The sequence below is a fragment of the Gnatocerus cornutus genome, unplaced genomic scaffold (genome assembly GCF_029298725.1).
Source record: "Gnatocerus cornutus isolate USDA-ARS CGAHR unplaced genomic scaffold, icGnaCorn1.1 ctg00000032.1, whole genome shotgun sequence".
Lineage (NCBI taxonomy): Eukaryota > Metazoa > Arthropoda > Insecta > Coleoptera > Tenebrionidae > Gnatocerus > Gnatocerus cornutus.
In genome coordinates, this window is record NW_028275381.1 from 1,973,046 (window position 1) to 1,993,332 (window position 20,287).

Sequence of the window (20,287 nt, forward strand, 5' to 3'; positions counted from 1 at the left end):
TCGATGCAAAACAACGATTTCTCGCCGATTTTCGTTGTTTTCTATCTTGAATTCGCCAAGAAGAGCACGAAATCTACAAAATCATGACTTTTTACCTAGATTCAACGGCTGAATTGCAAGAAAACAGCAGAATTCTGCACGAAATCATCTAAATTCTTACAGAAAACCGCATATTTCGATGCAAAACAACGATTTCTCGCCGATTTTCGTTGTTTTCTATCTTGAATTCGCCAAGAAGAGCACGAAATCTACAAAATCATGACTTTTTACCTAGATTCAACGGCTGAATTGCAAGAAAACAGCAGAATTCTGCACGAAATCATCAAAATTCTTACAGAAAACCGCATATTTCGATGCAAAACGACGACTTCTCGCCGATTTTCGTGGTTTTCTTGCTTGAATTTGCAAAGAAGAGCACGAAATCTACAAAATCATGACTTTTTACCAAGATTCAACGGCTGAATTGCAAGAAAACAGCAGAATTCTGCACGAAATCATCAAAATTCTTACAGAAAACCGCATATTTCGATGCAAAACGACGACTTCTCGCCGATTTTCGTGGTTTTCTGGCTTGAATTTGCAAAGAAGAGCACGAAATCGACAAAATCATGACTTTTTACCTAAATTCAACGGCTGAATTGCAAGAAAACAGCAGAATTCTGCACGAAACCATCAAAATTCTTACAGAAAACCGCATATTTCGATGCAAAACAACGATTTCTCGCCGATTTTCGTTGTTTTCTATCTTGAATTCGCCAAGAAGAGCACGAAATCTACAAAATCATGACTTTTTACCTAGATTCAACGGCTGAATCGCAAGAAAACAGCAGAATTCTGCACGAAATCATCAAAATTCTTACAGAAAACCGCATATTTCGATGCAAAACGACGATTTCTCGGCGATTTTCGTTGTTTTCTGGCTTGAATTCGCAAAGAAGGGCACGAAATCTACAAAATCATGACTTTTTACCAAGATTCAACAGCTGAATTGCAAGAAAACAGCAGAATTCTGCACGAAATCATCAAAATTCTTACAGAAAACCGCATATTTCGATGCAAAACGACAATTTCTCGCCGATTTTCGTTGTTTTCTGGCATGAATTTGCAAAGAAGAGCACGAAATCTACAAAATCATGACTTTTTACCAAGATTCAACGGCTGAATTGCAAGAAAACAGCAGAATTCTGCACGAAATCATCAAAATTCTTACAGAAAACCGCATATTTCGATGCAAAACGACGATTTCTCGCCGATTTTCGTGGATTTCTGGTTTGAATTTGCAAAGAAGAGCACGAAATCTACAAAATCATGACTTTTTACCAAGATTCAACGGCTGAATTGCAAGAAAACAGCAGAATTCTGCACGAAATCATCAAAATTCTTACAGAAAACCGCATATTTCGATGCAAAACGACGATTTCTCGCCGATTTTCGTTGTTTTCTGGCTTGAATTCGCAAAGAAGAGCACGAAATCTACAAAATCATGACTTTTTACCAAGATTCAACGGCTGAATTGCAAGAAAACAGCAGAATTCTGCACGAAATCATCAAAATTCTCACAGAAAACCGCATTTTTCGATGCAAAACGACGATTTGTCGCCGATTTTCGTTGTTTTCTGGCTTGAATTCGCAAAGAAGAGCACGAAATCTACAAAATCATGACTTTTTACCAAGATTCAACGGCTGAGTTGCAAGAAAACAGTAGAATTCTGCACGAAATCATCAAAATTCTTACAGAAAACCGCATATTTCGATGCAAAACAACGATTTCTCGCCGATTTTCGTTGTTTTCTATCTTGAATTTGCAAAGAAAAGCACGGAGTCTACAAAATCATGACTTTTTACCAAGATTCAACGGCTGAATTGCAAGAAAACAGCAGAATTCTGCACGAAATCATCAAAATTCTTAAAGAAAACCGCATATTTCGATGCAAAACGACGATTTCTCGCCGATTTTCGTTGTTTTCTGGCTTGAATTCGCAAAGAAGAGCACGAAATCTACAAAATCATGACTTTTTGCCAAGATTCAACGGCTGAATTGCAAGAAAACAGTAGAATTCTGCACGAAATCATCAAAATTCTTACAGAAAACCGCATATTTCTATGCAAAACAACGATTTCTCGGCGATTTTCGTTGTTTTCTGGCTTGAATTTGCAAAGAAGAGCACGAAATCTACAAAGTCATGACTTTTTACCAAGATTCAACGGCTGAATTGCAAGAAAACAGCAGAATTTTGCACAAAATCATCAAAATTCTTAGAGAAAACCGCATATTACGATGCAAAACAACGATTTCTCGCCGATTTTCGTTGTTTTCTGGCATGAATTTGCAAAGAAGAGCACGAAATCTACAAAATCATGACTTTTTACCAAGATTCAACGGCTGAATTGCAAGAAAACAGCAGAATTCTGCGCGAAATCATCAAAATTCTTAAAGAAAACCGCATATTTCAATGCAAAACGATTATTTCTCGCCGATTTTCGTTGTTTTTTGGCTTGAATTCGCAAAGAGGAGCACGAAATCTACAAAATCATGACCTTTTACCAAGATTCAACGGCTGAATTGCAAGAAAACAGCAGAATTCTGCACGAAATCATCAAAATTCTTACAGAAAACCGCATATTTCGATGCAAAACGACGATTTCTCGCCGATTTTCGTTGTTTTCTGGCTTGAATTCGCAAAGAAGAGCACGAAATCTACAAAATCATGACTTTTTACCAAGATTCAACGGCTGAATTGCAAGAAAACAGCAGAATTCTGCACGAAATCATCAAAATTCTTACAGAAAACCACATATTTCGATACAAAACTACGATTTCTCGCCGATTGTCGTTGTTTTCTATCTTGAATTCGCAAAGAAGAGCACGAAATCTACAAAATCATGACTTTTTACCAAGATTCAACGGCTGAATTGCAAGAAAACAGCAGAATTCTGCACGAAATCATCAAAATTCTTACAGAAAACCGCATATTTCGATGCAAAACGACGACTTCTCGCCGATTTTCGTGGTTTTCTGGCTTGAATTTGCAAAGAAGAGCACGAAATCTACAAAATCATGACTTTTTACCTAAATTCAACGGCTGAATTGCAAGAAAACAGCAGAATTCTGCACGAAACCATCAAAATTCTTACAGAAAACCGCATATTTCGATGCAAAACAACGATTTCTCGCCGATTTTCGTTGTTTTCTATCTTGAATTCGCCAAGAAGAGCACGAAATCTACAAAATCATGACTTTTTACCTAGATTCAACGGCTGAATCGCAAGAAAACAGCAGAATTCTGCACGAAATCATCAAAATTCTTACAGAAAACCGCATATTTCGATGCAAAACGACGATTTCTCGGCGATTTTCGTTGTTTTCTGGCTTGAATTCGCAAAGAAGGGCACGAAATCTACAAAATCATGACTTTTTACCAAGATTCAACAGCTGAATTGCAAGAAAACAGCAGAATTCTGCACGAAATCATCAAAATTCTTACAGAAAACCGCATATTTCGATGCAAAACGACGATTTCTCGCCGATTTTCGTTGTTTTCTGGCATGAATTTGCAAAGAAGAGCACGAAATCTACAAAATCATGACTTTTTACCAAGATTCAACGGCTGAATTGCAAGAAAACAGCAGAATTCTGCACGAAATCATCAAAATTCTTACAGAAAACCGCATATTTCGATGCAAAACGACGATTTCTCGCCGATTTTCGTGGATTTCTGGTTTGAATTTGCAAAGAAGAGCACGAAATCTACAAAATCATGACTTTTTACCAAGATTCAACGGCTGAATTGCAAGAAAACAGCAGAAGTCTGCACGAAATCATCAAAATTCTTACAGAAAACCGCATATTTCGATGCAAAACGACGATTTCTCGCCGATTTTCGTTGTTTTCTGGCTTGAATTCGCAAAGAAGAGCACGAAATCTACAAAATCATGACTTTTTACCAAGATTCAACGGCTGAATTGCAAGAAAACAGCAGAATTCTGCACGAAATCATCAAAATTCTCACAGAAAACCGCATTTTTCGATGCAAAACGACGATTTGTCGCCGATTTTCGTTGTTTTCTGGCTTGAATTCGCAAAGAAGAGCACGAAATCTACAAAATCATGACTTTTTTCCAAGATTCAACGGCTGAGTTGCAAGAAAACAGTAGAATTCTGCACGAAATCATCAAAATTCTTACAGAAAACCGCATATTTCGATGCAAAACAACGATTTCTCGCCGATTTTCGTTGTTTTCTATCTTGAATTTGCAAAGAAAAGCACGGAGTCTACAAAATCATGACTTTTTACCAAGATTCAACGGCTGAATTGCAAGAAAACAGCAGAATTCTGCACGAAATCATCAAAATTCTTAAAGAAAACCGCATATTTCGATGCAAAACGACGATTTCTCGCCGATTTTCGTTGTTTTCTGGCTTGAATTCGCAAAGAAGAGCACGAAATCTACAAAATCATGACTTTTTGCCAAGATTCAACGGCTGAATTGCAAGAAAACAGTAGAATTCTGCACGAAATCATCAAAATTCTTACAGAAAACCGCATATTTCTATGCAAAACAACGATTTCTCGCCGATTTTCGTTGTTTTCTGGCTTGAATTTGCAAAGAAGAGCACGAAATCTACAAAGTCATGACTTTTTACCAAGATTCAACGGCTGAATTGCAAGAAAACAGCAGAATTTTGCACAAAATCATCAAAATTCTTAGAGAAAACCGCATATTACGATGCAAAACAACGATTTCTCGCCGATTTTCGTTGTTTTCTGGCTTGAATTCGCAAAGAAGGGCACGAAATCTACAAAATCATGACTTTTTTCCAAGATTCAACGGCTGAATTGCAAGAAAACAGCAGAATTTTGCACGAAATCATCAAAATTCTTACAGAAAACCGCATATTTCGATGCAAAACGACGATTTCTCGCCGATTTTCGTTGTTTTCTGGCATGAATTCGCAAAGAAGAGCACGAAATCTACAAAATCATGACTTTTTACCAAGATTCAACGGCTGAATTGCAAGAAAACAGCAGAATTCTGCACGAAATCATCAAAATTCTTAAAGAAAACCTCATATTTCGATGCAAAATGACGATTTCTCGCCGATTTTCGTTGTTTTCTGGCATGAATTTGCAAAGAAGAGCACGAAATCTACAAAATCATGACTTTTTACCAAGATTCAACGGCTGAATTGCAAGAAAACAGCAGAATTCTGGGCGAAATCATCAAAATTCTTAAAGAAAACCGCATATTTCAATGCAAAACGATTATTTCTCGCCGATTTTCGTTGTTTTTTGGCTTGAATTCGCAAAGAGGAGCACGAAATCTACAAAATCATGACCTTTTACCAAGATTCAACGGCTGAATTGCAAGAAAACAGCAGAATTCTGCACGAAATCATCAAAATTCTTACAGAAAACCGCATATTTCGATGCAAAACGACGATTTCTCGCCGATTTTCGTTGTTTTCTGGCTTGAATTCGCAAAGAAGAGCACGAAATCTACAAAATCATGACTTTTTACCAAGATTCAACGGCTGAATTGCAAGAAAACAGCAGAATTCTGCACGAAATCATCAAAATTCTTACAGAAAACCGCATATTTCGATACAAAACTACGATTTCTCGCCGATTGTCGTTGTTTTCTATCTTGAATTCGCAAAGAAGAGCACGAAATCTACAAAATCATGACTTTTTACCAAGATTCAACGGCTGAATTGCAAGAAAACAGCAGAATTCTGCACGAAATCATCAAAATTCTTACAGAAAACCGCATATTTCGATGCAAAACGAGGATTTCTCGCCGATTTTCGTTATTTTCTGGCTTGAGTTCGCAAAGAAGAGCACGAAATCTACAAAAGCATGACTTTTTACCAAAATTCAACGGCTGAATTGCAAGAAAACAGCAGAATTCTGCACGAAATCATCAAAATTCTTACAGAAAACCGCATTTTTCGATGCAAAACGACGATTTCTCGCCGATTTTCGTTGTTTTCTGGTTTGAATTCGCAAAGAAGAGCACGAAATCTACAAAATCATGACTTTTTACCAAGATTCAACCGCTGAATTGCAAGTACACAGCAGAATTCTGCACGAAATCATCAAAATTCTTACAGAAAACCGCATATTTCGATGCAAAACGACGATTTCTCGCCGATTTTCGTGGATTTCTGGTTTGAATTTGCAAAGAAGAGCACGAAATCTACAAAATCATGACTTTTTACCAAGATTCAACGGCTGAATTGCAAGAAAACAGCAGAAGTCTGCACGAAATCATCAAAATTCTTACAGAAAACCGCATATTTCGATGCAAAACGACGATTTCTCGCCGATTTTCGTTGTTTTCTGGCTTGAATTCGCAAAGAAGAGCACGAAATCTACAAAATCATGACTTTTTACCAAGATTCAACGGCTGAATTGCAAGAAAACAGCAGAATTCTGCACGAAATCATCAAAATTCTCACAGAAAACCGCATTTTTCGATGCAAAACGACGATTTGTCGCCGATTTTCGTTGTTTTCTGGCTTGAATTCGCAAAGAAGAGCACGAAATCTACAAAATCATGACTTTTTTCCAAGATTCAACGGCTGAGTTGCAAGAAAACAGTAGAATTCTGCACGAAATCATCAAAATTCTTACAGAAAACCGCATATTTCGATGCAAAACAACGATTTCTCGCCGATTTTCGTTGTTTTCTATCTTGAATTTGCAAAGAAAAGCACGGAGTCTACAAAATCATGACTTTTTACCAAGATTCAACGGCTGAATTGCAAGAAAACAGCAGAATTCTGCACGAAATCATCAAAATTCTTAAAGAAAACCGCATATTTCGATGCAAAACGACGATTTCTCGCCGATTTTCGTTGTTTTCTGGCTTGAATTCGCAAAGAAGAGCACGAAATCTACAAAATCATGACTTTTTGCCAAGATTCAACGGCTGAATTGCAAGAAAACAGTAGAATTCTGCACGAAATCATCAAAATTCTTACAGAAAACCGCATATTTCTATGCAAAACAACGATTTCTCGCCGATTTTCGTTGTTTTCTGGCTTGAATTTGCAAAGAAGAGCACGAAATCTACAAAGTCATGACTTTTTACCAAGATTCAACGGCTGAATTGCAAGAAAACAGCAGAATTTTGCACAAAATCATCAAAATTCTTAGAGAAAACCGCATATTACGATGCAAAACAACGATTTCTCGCCGATTTTCGTTGTTTTCTGGCTTGAATTCGCAAAGAAGGGCACGAAATCTACAAAATCATGACTTTTTTCCAAGATTCAACGGCTGAATTGCAAGAAAACAGCAGAATTTTGCACGAAATCATCAAAATTCTTACAGAAAACCGCATATTTCGATGCAAAACGACGATTTCTCGCCGATTTTCGTTGTTTTCTGGCATGAATTCGCAAAGAAGAGCACGAAATCTACAAAATCATGACTTTTTACCAAGATTCAACGGCTGAATTGCAAGAAAACAGCAGAATTCTGCACGAAATCATCAAAATTCTTAAAGAAAACCTCATATTTCGATGCAAAATGACGATTTCTCGCCGATTTTCGTTGTTTTCTGGCATGAATTTGCAAAGAAGAGCACGAAATCTACAAAATCATGACTTTTTACCAAGATTCAACGGCTGAATTGCAAGAAAACAGCAGAATTCTGGGCGAAATCATCAAAATTCTTAAAGAAAACCGCATATTTCAATGCAAAACGATTATTTCTCGCCGATTTTCGTTGTTTTTTGGCTTGAATTCGCAAAGAGGAGCACGAAATCTACAAAATCATGACCTTTTACCAAGATTCAACGGCTGAATTGCAAGAAAACAGCAGAATTCTGCACGAAATCATCAAAATTCTTACAGAAAACCGCATATTTCGATGCAAAACGACGATTTCTCGCCGATTTTCGTTGTTTTCTGGCTTGAATTCGCAAAGAAGAGCACGAAATCTACAAAATCATGACTTTTTACCAAGATTCAACGGCTGAATTGCAAGAAAACAGCAGAATTCTGCACGAAATCATCAAAATTCTTACAGAAAACCGCATATTTCGATACAAAACTACGATTTCTCGCCGATTGTCGTTGTTTTCTATCTTGAATTCGCAAAGAAGAGCACGAAATCTACAAAATCATGACTTTTTACCAAGATTCAACGGCTGAATTGCAAGAAAACAGCAGAATTCTGCACGAAATCATCAAAATTCTTACAGAAAACCGCATATTTCGATGCAAAACGAGGATTTCTCGCCGATTTTCGTTATTTTCTGGCTTGAGTTCGCAAAGAAGAGCACGAAATCTACAAAAGCATGACTTTTTACCAAAATTCAACGGCTGAATTGCAAGAAAACAGCAGAATTCTGCACGAAATCATCAAAATTCTTACAGAAAACCGCATTTTTCGATGCAAAACGACGATTTCTCGCCGATTTTCGTTGTTTTCTGGTTTGAATTCGCAAAGAAGAGCACGAAATCTACAAAATCATGACTTTTTACCAAGATTCAACCGCTGAATTGCAAGTACACAGCAGAATTCTGCACGAAATCATCAAAATTCTTACAGAAAACCGCATATTTCGATGCAAAACGACGATTTCTCGCCGATTTTCGTTGTTTTCTGGCATGAATTTGCAAAGAAGAGCACGAAATCGACAAAATCATGACTTTTTACCAAGATTCAACGGCTGAATTGCAAGAAAACAGCAGAATTCTGCACGAAATAATCAAAATTCTTAGAGAAAACCGCATATTTCGATGCAAAACGACGATTTCTCGCTGATTTTCGTTGTTTTCTATCTTGAATTCGCAAAGAAGAGCACGGAATCTACAAAATCATGACTTTTTACCAAGATTCAACGGCTGAATTGCAAGAAAACAGTAGAATTCTGCACGAAATCATCAAAATTCTTACAGAAAACCGCATATTTCGATGCAAAACGACGATTTCTCGCCGATTTTCGTTGTTTTCTGGCTTGAATTCGCAGAGAAGAGCACGAAATCTACAAAATCATGACTTTTTACCAAGATTCAACGGCTGAATTGCAAGAAAACAGCAGAATTCTGCACGAAATCATCAAAATTCTTAGAGAAAACCGCATATTTCGATGCAAAACGACGATTTCTCGCTGATTTTCGTTGTTTTTTATCTTGAATTCGCAAAGAAGAGCACGAAATCTACAAAATCATGACTTTTTACCAAGATTCAACGGCTGAATTGCAAGAAAACAGCAGAATTCTGCACGAAATCGTCAAAATTCTTAGAGAAAACCGCATATTTCGATGCAAAACGACGATTTCTCGCCGATTTTCGTTGTTTCCTGGCTTGAATTCGCAAAAAAGAGCACGAAATCTACAAAATCATCTCTTTTTACCAAGACTCAACGGCTGAATTGCAAGAAAACAGCAGAATTCTGCACGAAATCATCAAAATTCTAACAGAAAACCGCATATTTCGATGCAAAACGACGATTTTTCGCCGATTTTCGTTGTTTTCTATCTCGAATTCGCCAAGAAGAGCACGAAATCTACAAAATCATGACTTTTTACCTAGATTCAACGGCTGAATTGCAAGAAAACAGCAGAATTCTGCACGAAATCATCAAAATTCTTACAGAAAACCGCATATTTTGATGCAAAACGACGATTTCTCGCCGATTTTCGTTGTTTTCTGGCTTGAATTCGCAAAGAAGAGCACGAAATCTACAAAGTCATGACTTTTTACCAAGATTCAACGGCTGAATTGCATGAAAACAGCAGAATTCTGCAGGAAATCATCAAAATTCTTACAGAAAACCGCATTTTTCGATGCAAAACGACAATTTCTCGCCGATTTTCGTTGTTTTCTGGCTTGAATTCGCGAAGAAGAGCACGAAATCTACCAAATCATCACTTTTTACCAAGATTCAACGGCTGAATTGCAAGAAAACAGCAGAATTCTGCACGAAATCATCAAAGTTCTTAGAGAAAACCGCATATTTCGATGCAAAACGACGATTTCTCGCTAATTTTCGTTGTTTTCTATCTTGAATTCGCAAAAAAAAGCACGGAATCTACAAAATCATGACTTTTTACCAAGATTCAACGGCTGAATTGCAAGAAAACAGCAGAATTCTGCACGAAATCATCAAAATTCTTACAGAAAACCGCATATTTCGATGCAAAACGAGGATTTCTCGCCGATTTTCGTTATTTTCTGGCTTGAGTTCGCAAAGAAGAGCACGAAATCTACAAAAGCATGACTTTTTACCAAAATTCAACGGCTGAATTGCAAGAAAACAGCAGAATTCTGCACGAAATCATCAAAATTCTTACAGAAAACCGCATTTTTCGATGCAAAACGACGATTTCTCGCCGATTTTCGTTGTTTTCTGGCTTGAATTCGCAAAGAAGAGCACGAAATCTACAAAATCATGACTTTTTACCAAGATTCAACCGCTGAATTGCAAGTACACAGCAGAATTCTGCACGAAATCATCAAAATTCTTACAGAAAACCGCATATTTCGATGCAAAACGACGATTTCTCGCCGATTTTCGTTGTTTTCTGGCATGAATTTGCAAAGAAGAGCACGAAATCGACAAAATCATGACTTTTTACCAAGATTCAACGGCTGAATTGCAAGAAAACAGCAGAATTCTGCACGAAATAATCAAAATTCTTAGAGAAAACCGCATATTTCGATGCAAAACGACGATTTCTCGCTGATTTTCGTTGTTTTCTATCTTGAATTCGCAAAGAAGAGCACGGAATCTACAAAATCATGACTTTTTACCAAGATTCAACGGCTGAATTGCAAGAAAACAGTAGAATTCTGCACGAAATCATCAAAATTCTTACAGAAAACCGCATATTTCGATGCAAAACGACGATTTCTCGCCGATTTTCGTTGTTTTCTGGCTTGAATTCGCAGAGAAGAGCACGAAATCTACAAAATCATGACTTTTTACCAAGATTCAACGGCTGAATTGCAAGAAAACAGCAGAATTCTGCACGAAATCATCAAAATTCTTAGAGAAAACCGCATATTTCGATGCAAAACGACGATTTCTCGCTGATTTTCGTTGTTTTTTATCTTGAATTCGCAAAGAAGAGCACGAAATCTACAAAATCATGACTTTTTACCAAGATTCAACGGCTGAATTGCAAGAAAACAGCAGAATTCTGCACGAAATCGTCAAAATTCTTAGAGAAAACCGCATATTTCGATGCAAAACGACGATTTCTCGCCGATTTTCGTTGTTTCCTGGCTTGAATTCGCAAAAAAGAGCACGAAATCTACAAAATCATCTCTTTTTACCAGGACTCAACGGCTGAATTGCAAGAAAACAGCAGAATTCTGCACGAAATCATCAAAATTCTAACAGAAAACCGCATATTTCGATGCAAAACGACGATTTTTCGCCGATTTTCGTTGTTTTCTATCTCGAATTCGCCAAGAAGAGCACGAAATCTACAAAATCATGACTTTTTACCTAGATTCAACGGCTGAATTGCAAGAAAACAGCAGAATTCTGCACGAAATCATCAAAATTCTTACAGAAAACCGCATATTTTGATGCAAAACGACGATTTCTCGCCGATTTTCGTTGTTTTCTGGCTTGAATTCGCAAAGAAGAGCACGAAATCTACAAAGTCATGACTTTTTACCAAGATTCAACGGCTGAATTGCAAGAAAACAGCAGAATTCTGCAGGAAATCATCAAAATTCTTACAGAAAACCGCATTTTTCGATGCAAAACGACAATTTCTCGCCGATTTTCGTTGTTTTCTGGCTTGAATTCGCGAAGAAGAGCACGAAATCTACCAAATCATCACTTTTTACCAAGATTCAACGGCTGAATTGCAAGAAAACAGCAGAATTCTGCACGAAATCATCAAAGTTCTTAGAGAAAACCGCATATTTCGATGCAAAACGACGATTTCTCGCTAATTTTCGTTGTTTTCTATCTTGAATTCGCAAAAAAAAGCACGGAATCTACAAAATCATGACTTTTTACCAAGATTCAACGGCTGAATTGCAAGAAAACGGCAGAATTCTGCACGAAATCATCAAAATTCTTACAGAAAACCGCATATTTCGATGCAAAACGACGATTTCTCGCTGATTTTCGTTGTTTTCTGGCTTGAATTCGCAAAGAAGAGCACGAAATCTACAAAATCATCACTTTTTACCAAGATTCAACGGCTGAATTGCAAGGAAACAGCAGAATTCTTCACGTAATCATCAAAATTCTTAGAGAAAACCGCATATTTCGATGCAAAACGACGATTTCTCGCTAATTTTCGTTGTTTTCTATCTTGAATTCGCAAAAAAAAACACGGAATCTACAAAATCATGACTTTTTACCAAGATTCAACGGCTGAATTGCAAGAAAACAGCAGAATTCTGCACGAAATCATCAAAATTCTTACAGAAAACCGCATATTTCGATGCAAAACAACGATTTCTCGCCGATTTTCGTTGTTTTCTATCTTGAATTTGCAAAGAAAAGCACGGAATCTACAAAATCATGACTTTTTACCAAGATTCAACGGCTGAATTGCAAGAAAACAGCAGAATTCTGCACGAAATCATCAAAATTCTCACAGAAAACCGCATTTTTCGATGCAAAACGACGATTTCTCGCCGATTTTCGTTGTTTTCTGGCTTGAATTCACAAAGAAGAGCACGAAATCTACAAAATCATGACTTTTTACCAAGATTCAACGGCCGAATTGCAAGAAAACAGTAGAATTCTGCACGAAATCATCAAAATTCTTACAGAAAACCGCATATTTCGATGCAAAACAACGATTTCTCGCCGATTTTCGTTGTTTTCTATCTTGAATTTGCAAAGAAATGCACGGAATCTACAAAATCATGACTTTTTACCAAGATTCAACGGCTGAATTGCAAGAAAACAGCAGAATTCTGCACGAAATCATCAAAATTCTTACAGAAAACCGCATATTTCGATGCAAAACGACGATTTCTCGCCGATTTTCGTTGTTTTATGGCTTGAATTCGCAAAGAAGAGCACGAAATCTACAAAATCATGACTTTTTACCAAGATTCAACGGCTGAATTGCAAGAAAACAACAGAATTCTGCACGAAATCATCAAAATTCTTACAGAAAACCGCATTTTTCGATGCAAAACGACGATTTCTCGCCGATTTTCGTTGTTTTCTGGCTTGAATTCGCAAAGAAGAGCACGAAATCTACAAAATCATGACTTTTTACCAAGATTCAACGGCTGAATTGCAAGAAAACAGTAGAATTCTGCACGAAATCATCAAAATTCTTACAGAAAACCGCATATTTCTATGCAAAACAACGATTTCTCGCCGATTTTCGTTGTTTTCTGGCTTGAATTCGCAAAGAAGAGCACGAAATCTACAAAATCATCACTTTTTACCAAGATTCTTCGGCTGAATTGCAAGAAAACAGCAGAATTCTGCACGAAATCATCAAAATTCTTACAGAAAACCGCATAGTTCGATGCAAAACGACGATTTCTCGCCGATTTTCGTGGTTTTCTGGCTTGAATTCGCAAAGAAGAGCACGAAATCTACAAAATCATGACTTTTTACCAAGATTCAACGGCTGAATTGCAAGAAAACAGCAGAATTCTGCACAAAATCATCAGAATTCTTACAGAAAACCGCATTTTTCGATGCAAAACGACGATTTCTCGCCGATTTTCGTTGTTTTCTGGCTTGAATTCGCAAAGAAGAGCACGAAATCTACAAAATCATGACTTTTTACCAAGATTCAACGGCTGAATTGCAAGAAAACAGCAGAATTCTGCACGAAATCATCAAAATTCTAAGAGAAAACTGCATATTTCGATGCAAAACAACGATTTCTCGCCGATTTTCGTTGTTTTCTATCTTGAATTCGCCAAGAAGAGCACGAAATCTACAAAATCATGACTTTTTACCTAGATTCAACGGCTGAATTGCAAGAAAACAGCAGAATTCTGCACGAAATCATCAAAATTCTTACAGAAAACCGCATATTTCGATGCAAAACGACGATTTCTCGCCTATTTTCGTTGTTTTCTGGCTTGAATTCGCAAAGAAGGGCACGAAATCTACAAAATCATGACTTTTTACCAAGATTCAACGGCTGAATTGCAAGAAAACAGCAGAATTCTGCACGAAATCATCAAAATTCTAAGAGAAAACTGCATATTTCGATGCAAAACAACGATTTCTCGCCGATTTTCGTTGTTTTCTATCTTGAATTCGCCAAGAAGAGCACGAAATCTACAAAATCATGACTTTTTACCTAGATTCAACGGCTGAATTGCAAGAAAACAGCAGAATTCTGCACGAAATCATCAAAATTCTTACAGAAAACCGCATATTTCGATGCAAAACGACGATTTCTCGCCTATTTTCGTTGTTTTCTGGCTTGAATTCGCAAAGAAGGGCACGAAATCTACAAAATCATGACTTTTTACCAAGATTCAACAGCTGAATTACAAGAAAACAGCAGAATTCTGCACGAAATCATCAAAATTCTTACAGAAAACCGCATATTTCGAAGCAAAACGACGATTTCTCGCCGATTTTCGTTGTTTTCTGGCATGAATTTGCAAAGAAGAGCACGAAATCTACAAAATCATGACTTTTTACCAAGATTCAACGGCTGAATTGCAAGAAAACAGCAGAATTCTGCACGAAATCATCAAAATTCTTAGAAAAAACCGCATATTTCGATGCAAAACGACGATTTCTCGCTGATTTTCGTTGTTTTCTGGCTTGAATTCGCAAAGAAGAGCACGAAATCTACAAAATCATCACTTTTTACCAAGATTCAACGGCTGAATTGCAAGGAAACAGCAGAATTCTGCACGTAATCATCAAAATTCTTAGAGAAAACCGCATATTTCGATGCAAAACGACGATTTCTCGCTGATTTTCGATGTTTTCTATCTTGAATTCGCAAAGAAGAGCACGGAATCTACAAAATCATGAGTTTTTACCAAGATTCAACGGCTGAATTGCAAGAAAACAGCAGAATTCTGCACGAAATCATCAAAATTCTTAGAGAAAACCGCATATTTCGATGCAAAACGACGATTTCTCGCTGATTTTCGTTGTTTTTTATCTTGAATTCGCAAAGAAGAGCACGAAATCTACAAAATCATGACTTTTTACCAAGATTCAACGGCTGAATTGCAAGAAAACAGCAGAATTCTGCACGAAATCGTCAAAATTCTTAGAGAAAACCGCATATTTCGATGCAAAACGACGATTTCTCGCCGATTTTCGTTGTTTCCTGGCTTGAATTCGCAAAAAAGAGCACGAAATCTACAAAATCATCTCTTTTTACCAAGACTCAACGGCTGAATTGCAAGAAAACAGCAGAATTCTGCACGAAATCATCAAAATTCTAACAGAAAACCGCATATTTCGATGCAAAACGACGATTTTTCGCCGATTTTCGTTGTTTTCTATCTCGAATTCGCCAAGAAGAGCACGAAATCTACAAAATCATGACTTTTTACCTAGATTCAACGGCTGAATTGCAAGAAAACAGCAGAATTCTGCACGAAATCATCAAAATTCTTACAGAAAACCGCATATTTTGATGCAAAACGACGATTTCTCGCCGATTTTCGTTGTTTTCTGGCTTGAATTCGCAAAGAAGAGCACGAAATCTACAAAGTCATGACTTTTTACCAAGATTCAACGGCTGAATTGCAAGAAAACAGCAGAATTCTGCACAAAATCATCAGAATTCTTACAGAAAACCGCATTTTTCGATGCAAAACGACGATTTCTCGCCGATTTTCGTTGATTTCTGGCTTGAATTCGCATAGAAGAGCACGAAATCTACAAAATCATGACTTTTTACCAAGATTCAACGGCTGAATTGCAAGAAAACAGCAGAATTCTGCACGAAATCATCAAAATTCTTAGAGAAAACTGCATATTTCGATGCAAAACAACGATTTCTCGCCGATTTTCGTTGTTGTCTATCTTGAATTCGCCAAGAAGAGCACGAAATCTACAAAATCATGACTTTTTACCTAGATTCAACGGCTGAATTGCAAGAAAACAGCAGAATTCTGCACGAAATCATCAAAATTCTTACAGAAAACCGCATATTTCGATGCAAAACGATGATTTCTCGCTGATTTTCGTTGTTTTCTATCTTGAATTCGCAAAGAAGAGCACGAAATCTACAAAATCATGACTTTTTACCAAGATTCAACGGCTGAATTGCAAGAAAACAACAGAATTCTGCACGAAATCGTCAAAATTCTTAGAGAAAACCGCATATTTCGATGCAAAACGACGATTTCTCGCCGATTTTCGTTGTTTTCTGGCTTGAATTCGCAAAGAAGAGCACGAAATCTACAAAATCATGACTTTTTACCAAGATTCAACGGCTGAATTGCAAGAAAACAGCAGAATTCTGCAGGAAATCATCAAAATTCTTACAGAAAACCGCATTTTTCGATGCAAAACGACAATTTCTCGCCGATTTTCGTTGTTTTCTGGCTTGAATTCGCGAAGAAGAGCACGAAATCTACCAAATCATCACTTTTTACCAAGATTCAACGGCTGAATTGCAAGAAAACAGCAGAATTCTGCACGAAATCATCAAAGTTCTTAGAGAAAACCGCATATTTCGATGCAAAACGACGATTTCTCGCTAATTTTCGTTGTTTTCTATCTTGAATTCGCAAAAAAAAGCACGGAATCTACAAAATCATGACTTTTTACCAAGATTCAACGGCTGAATTGCAAGAAAACGGCAGAATTCTGCACGAAATCATCAAAATTCTTACAGAAAACCGCATATTTCGATGCAAAACGACGATTTCTCGCCAATTTTCGTTGTTTTCTGGCTTGAATTCGCAAAGAAGAGCACGAAATATACAAAATCATGACTTTTTACCAAGATTCAACGGCTGAATTGCAAGAAAACAGCAGAATTCTGCACGAAATCATCAAAATTCTCACAGAAAACCGCATTTTTCGATGCAAAACGACGATTTCCCGCCGATTTTCGTTGTTTTCTGGCTTGAATTCGCAAAGAAGAGCACGAAATCTACAAAATCATGACTTTTTACCAAGATTCAACGGCTGAATTGCAAGAAAACAGTAGAATTCTGCACGAAATCATCAAAATTCTTACAGAAAACCGCATATTCCTATGCAAAACAACGATTTCTCGCCGATTTTCGTTGTTTTCTGGCTTGAATTCGCAAAGAAGAGCACGAAATCTACAAAATCATCACTTTTTACCAAGATTCTTCGGCTGAATTGCAAGAAAACAGCAGAATTCTGCACGAAATCATCAAAATTCCTACAGAAAACCGCATATTTCGATGCAAAACGACGATTTCTCGCCGATTTTCGTTGTTTTCTGGCTTGAATTCGCAAAGAAGGGCACGAAATCTACAAAATCATGACTTTTTACCAAGATTCAACGGCTGAATTGCAAGAAAACAGCAGAATTCTGCACGAAATCATCAAAATTCTAAGAGAAAACTGCATATTTCGATGCAAAACAACGATTTCTCGCCGATTTTCGTTGTTTTCTATCTTGAATTTGCCAAGAAGAGCACGAAATCTACAAAATCATGACTTTTTACCTAGATTCAACGGCTGAATTGCAAGAAAACAGCAGAATTCTGCACGAAATCATCAAAATTCTTACAGAAAACCGCATATTTCGATGCAAAACAACGATTTCTCGCCGATTTTCGTTGTTTTCTATCTTGAATTCGCCAAGAAGAGCACGAAATCTACAAAATCATGACTTTTTACCTAGATTCAACGGCTGAATTGCAAGAAAACAGCAGAATTCTGCACGAAATCATCAAAATTCTTACAGAAAACCGCATATTTCGATGCAAAACGACGATTTCTCGCCTATTTTCGTTGTTTTCTGGCTTGAATTCGCAAAGAAGGGCACGAAATCTACAAAATCATGACTTTTTACCAAGATTCAACGGCTGAATTACAAGAAAACAGCAGAATTCTGCACGAAATCATCAAAATTCTTACAGAAAACCGCATATTTCGAAGCAAAACGACGATTTCTCGCCGCTTTTCGTTGTTTTCTGGCATGAATTTGCAAAGAAGAGCACGAAATCTACAAAATCATGACTTTTTACCAAGATTCAACGGCTGAATTGCAAGAAAACAGCAGAATTCTGCACGAAATCATCAAAATTCTTAGAGAAAACCGCATATTTCGATGCAAAACGACGATTTCTCGCTGATTTTCGTTGTTTTCTGGCTTGAATTCGCAAAGAAGAGCACGAAATCTACAAAATCATCACTTTTTACCAAGACTCAACGGCTGAATTGCAAGGAAACAGCAGAATTCTTCACGTAATCATCAAAATTCTTAGAGAAAACCGCATATTTCGATGCAAAACGACGATTTCTCGCTAATTTTCGTTGTTTTCTATCTTGAATTCGCAAAAAAAAGCACGGAATCTACAAAATCATGACTTTTTACCAAGATTCAACGGCTGAATTGCAAGAAAACAGCAGAATTCTGCACGAAATCATCAAAATTCTTACAGAAAACCGCATATTTCGATGCAAAACAACGATTTCTCGCCGATTTTCGTTGTTTTCTATCTTGAATTTGCAAAGAAAAGCACGGAATCTACAAAATCATGACTTTTTACCAAGATTCAACGGCTGAATTGCAAGAAAACAGCAGAATTCTGCACGAAATCATCAAAATTCTCACAGAAAACCGCATTTTTCGATGCAAAACGACGATTTCTCGCCGATTTTCGTTGTTTTCTGGCTTGAATTCACAAAGAAGAGCACGAAATCTACAAAATCATGACTTTTTACCAAGATTCAACGGCTGAATTGCAAGAAAACAGTAGAATTCTGCACGAAATCATCAAAATTCTTACAGAAAACCGCATATTTCGATGCAAAACAACGATTTCTCGCCGATTTTCGTTGTTTTCTATCTTGAATTTGCAAAGAAATGCACGGAATCTACAAAATCATGACTTTTTACCAAGATTCAACGGCTGAATTGCAAGAAAACAGCAGAATTCTGCACGAAATCATCAAAATTCTTACAGAAAACCGCATATTTCGATGCAAAACGACGATTTCTCGCCGATTTTCGTTGTTTTATGGCTTGAATTCGCAAAGAAGAGCACGAAATCTACAAAATCATGACTTTTTACCAAGATTCAACGGCTGAATTGCAAGAAAACAACAGAATTCTGCACGAAATCATCAAAATTCTTACAGAAAACCGCATTTTTCGATGCAAAACGACGATTTCTCGCCGATTTTCGTTGTTTTCTGGCTTGAATTCGCAAAGAAGAGCACGAAATCTACAAAATCATGACTTTTTACCAAGATTCAACGGCTGAATTGCAAGAAAACAGTAGAATTCTGCACGAAATCATCAAAATTCTTACAGAAAACCGCATATTTCTATCCAAAACAACGATTTCTCGCCGATTTTCGTTGTTTTCTGGCTTGAATTCGCAAAGAAGAGCACGAAATCTACAAAATCATCACTTTTTACCAAGATTCTTCGGCTAAATTGCAAGAAAACAGCAGAATTCTGCACGAAATCATCAAAATTCTTACAGAAAACCGCATAGTTCGATGCAAAACGACGATTTCTCGCCGATTTTCGAGGTTTTCTGGCTTGAATTCGCAAAGAAGAGCACGAAATCTACAAAATCATGACTTTTTACCAAGATTCAACGGCTGAATTGCAAGAAAACAGCAGAATTCTGCACAAAATCATCAGAATTCTTACAGAAAACCGCATTTTTCGATGCAAAACGACGATTTCTCGCCGATTTTCGTTGTTTTCTGGCTTGAATTCGCAAAGAAGAGCACGAAATCTACAAAATCATGACTTTTTACCAAGATTCAACGGCTGAATTGCAAGAAAACAGCAGAATTCTGCACGAAATCATCAAAATTCTAAGAGAAAACTGCATATTTCGATGCAAAACAACGATTTCTCGCCGATTTTCGTTGTTTTCTATCTTGAATTCGCCAAGAAGAGCACGAAATCTACAAAATCATGACTTTTTACCTAGATTCAACGGCTGAATTGCAAGAAAACAGCAGAATTCTGCACGAAATCATCAAAATTCTTACAGAAAACCGCATATTTCGATGCAAAACGACGATTTCTCGCCTATTTTCGTTGTTTTCTGGCTTGAATTCGCAAAGAAGGGCACGAAATCTACAAAATCATGACTTTTTACCAAGATTCAACAGCTGAATTACAAGAAAACAGCAGAATTCTGCACGAAATCATCAAAATTCTTACAG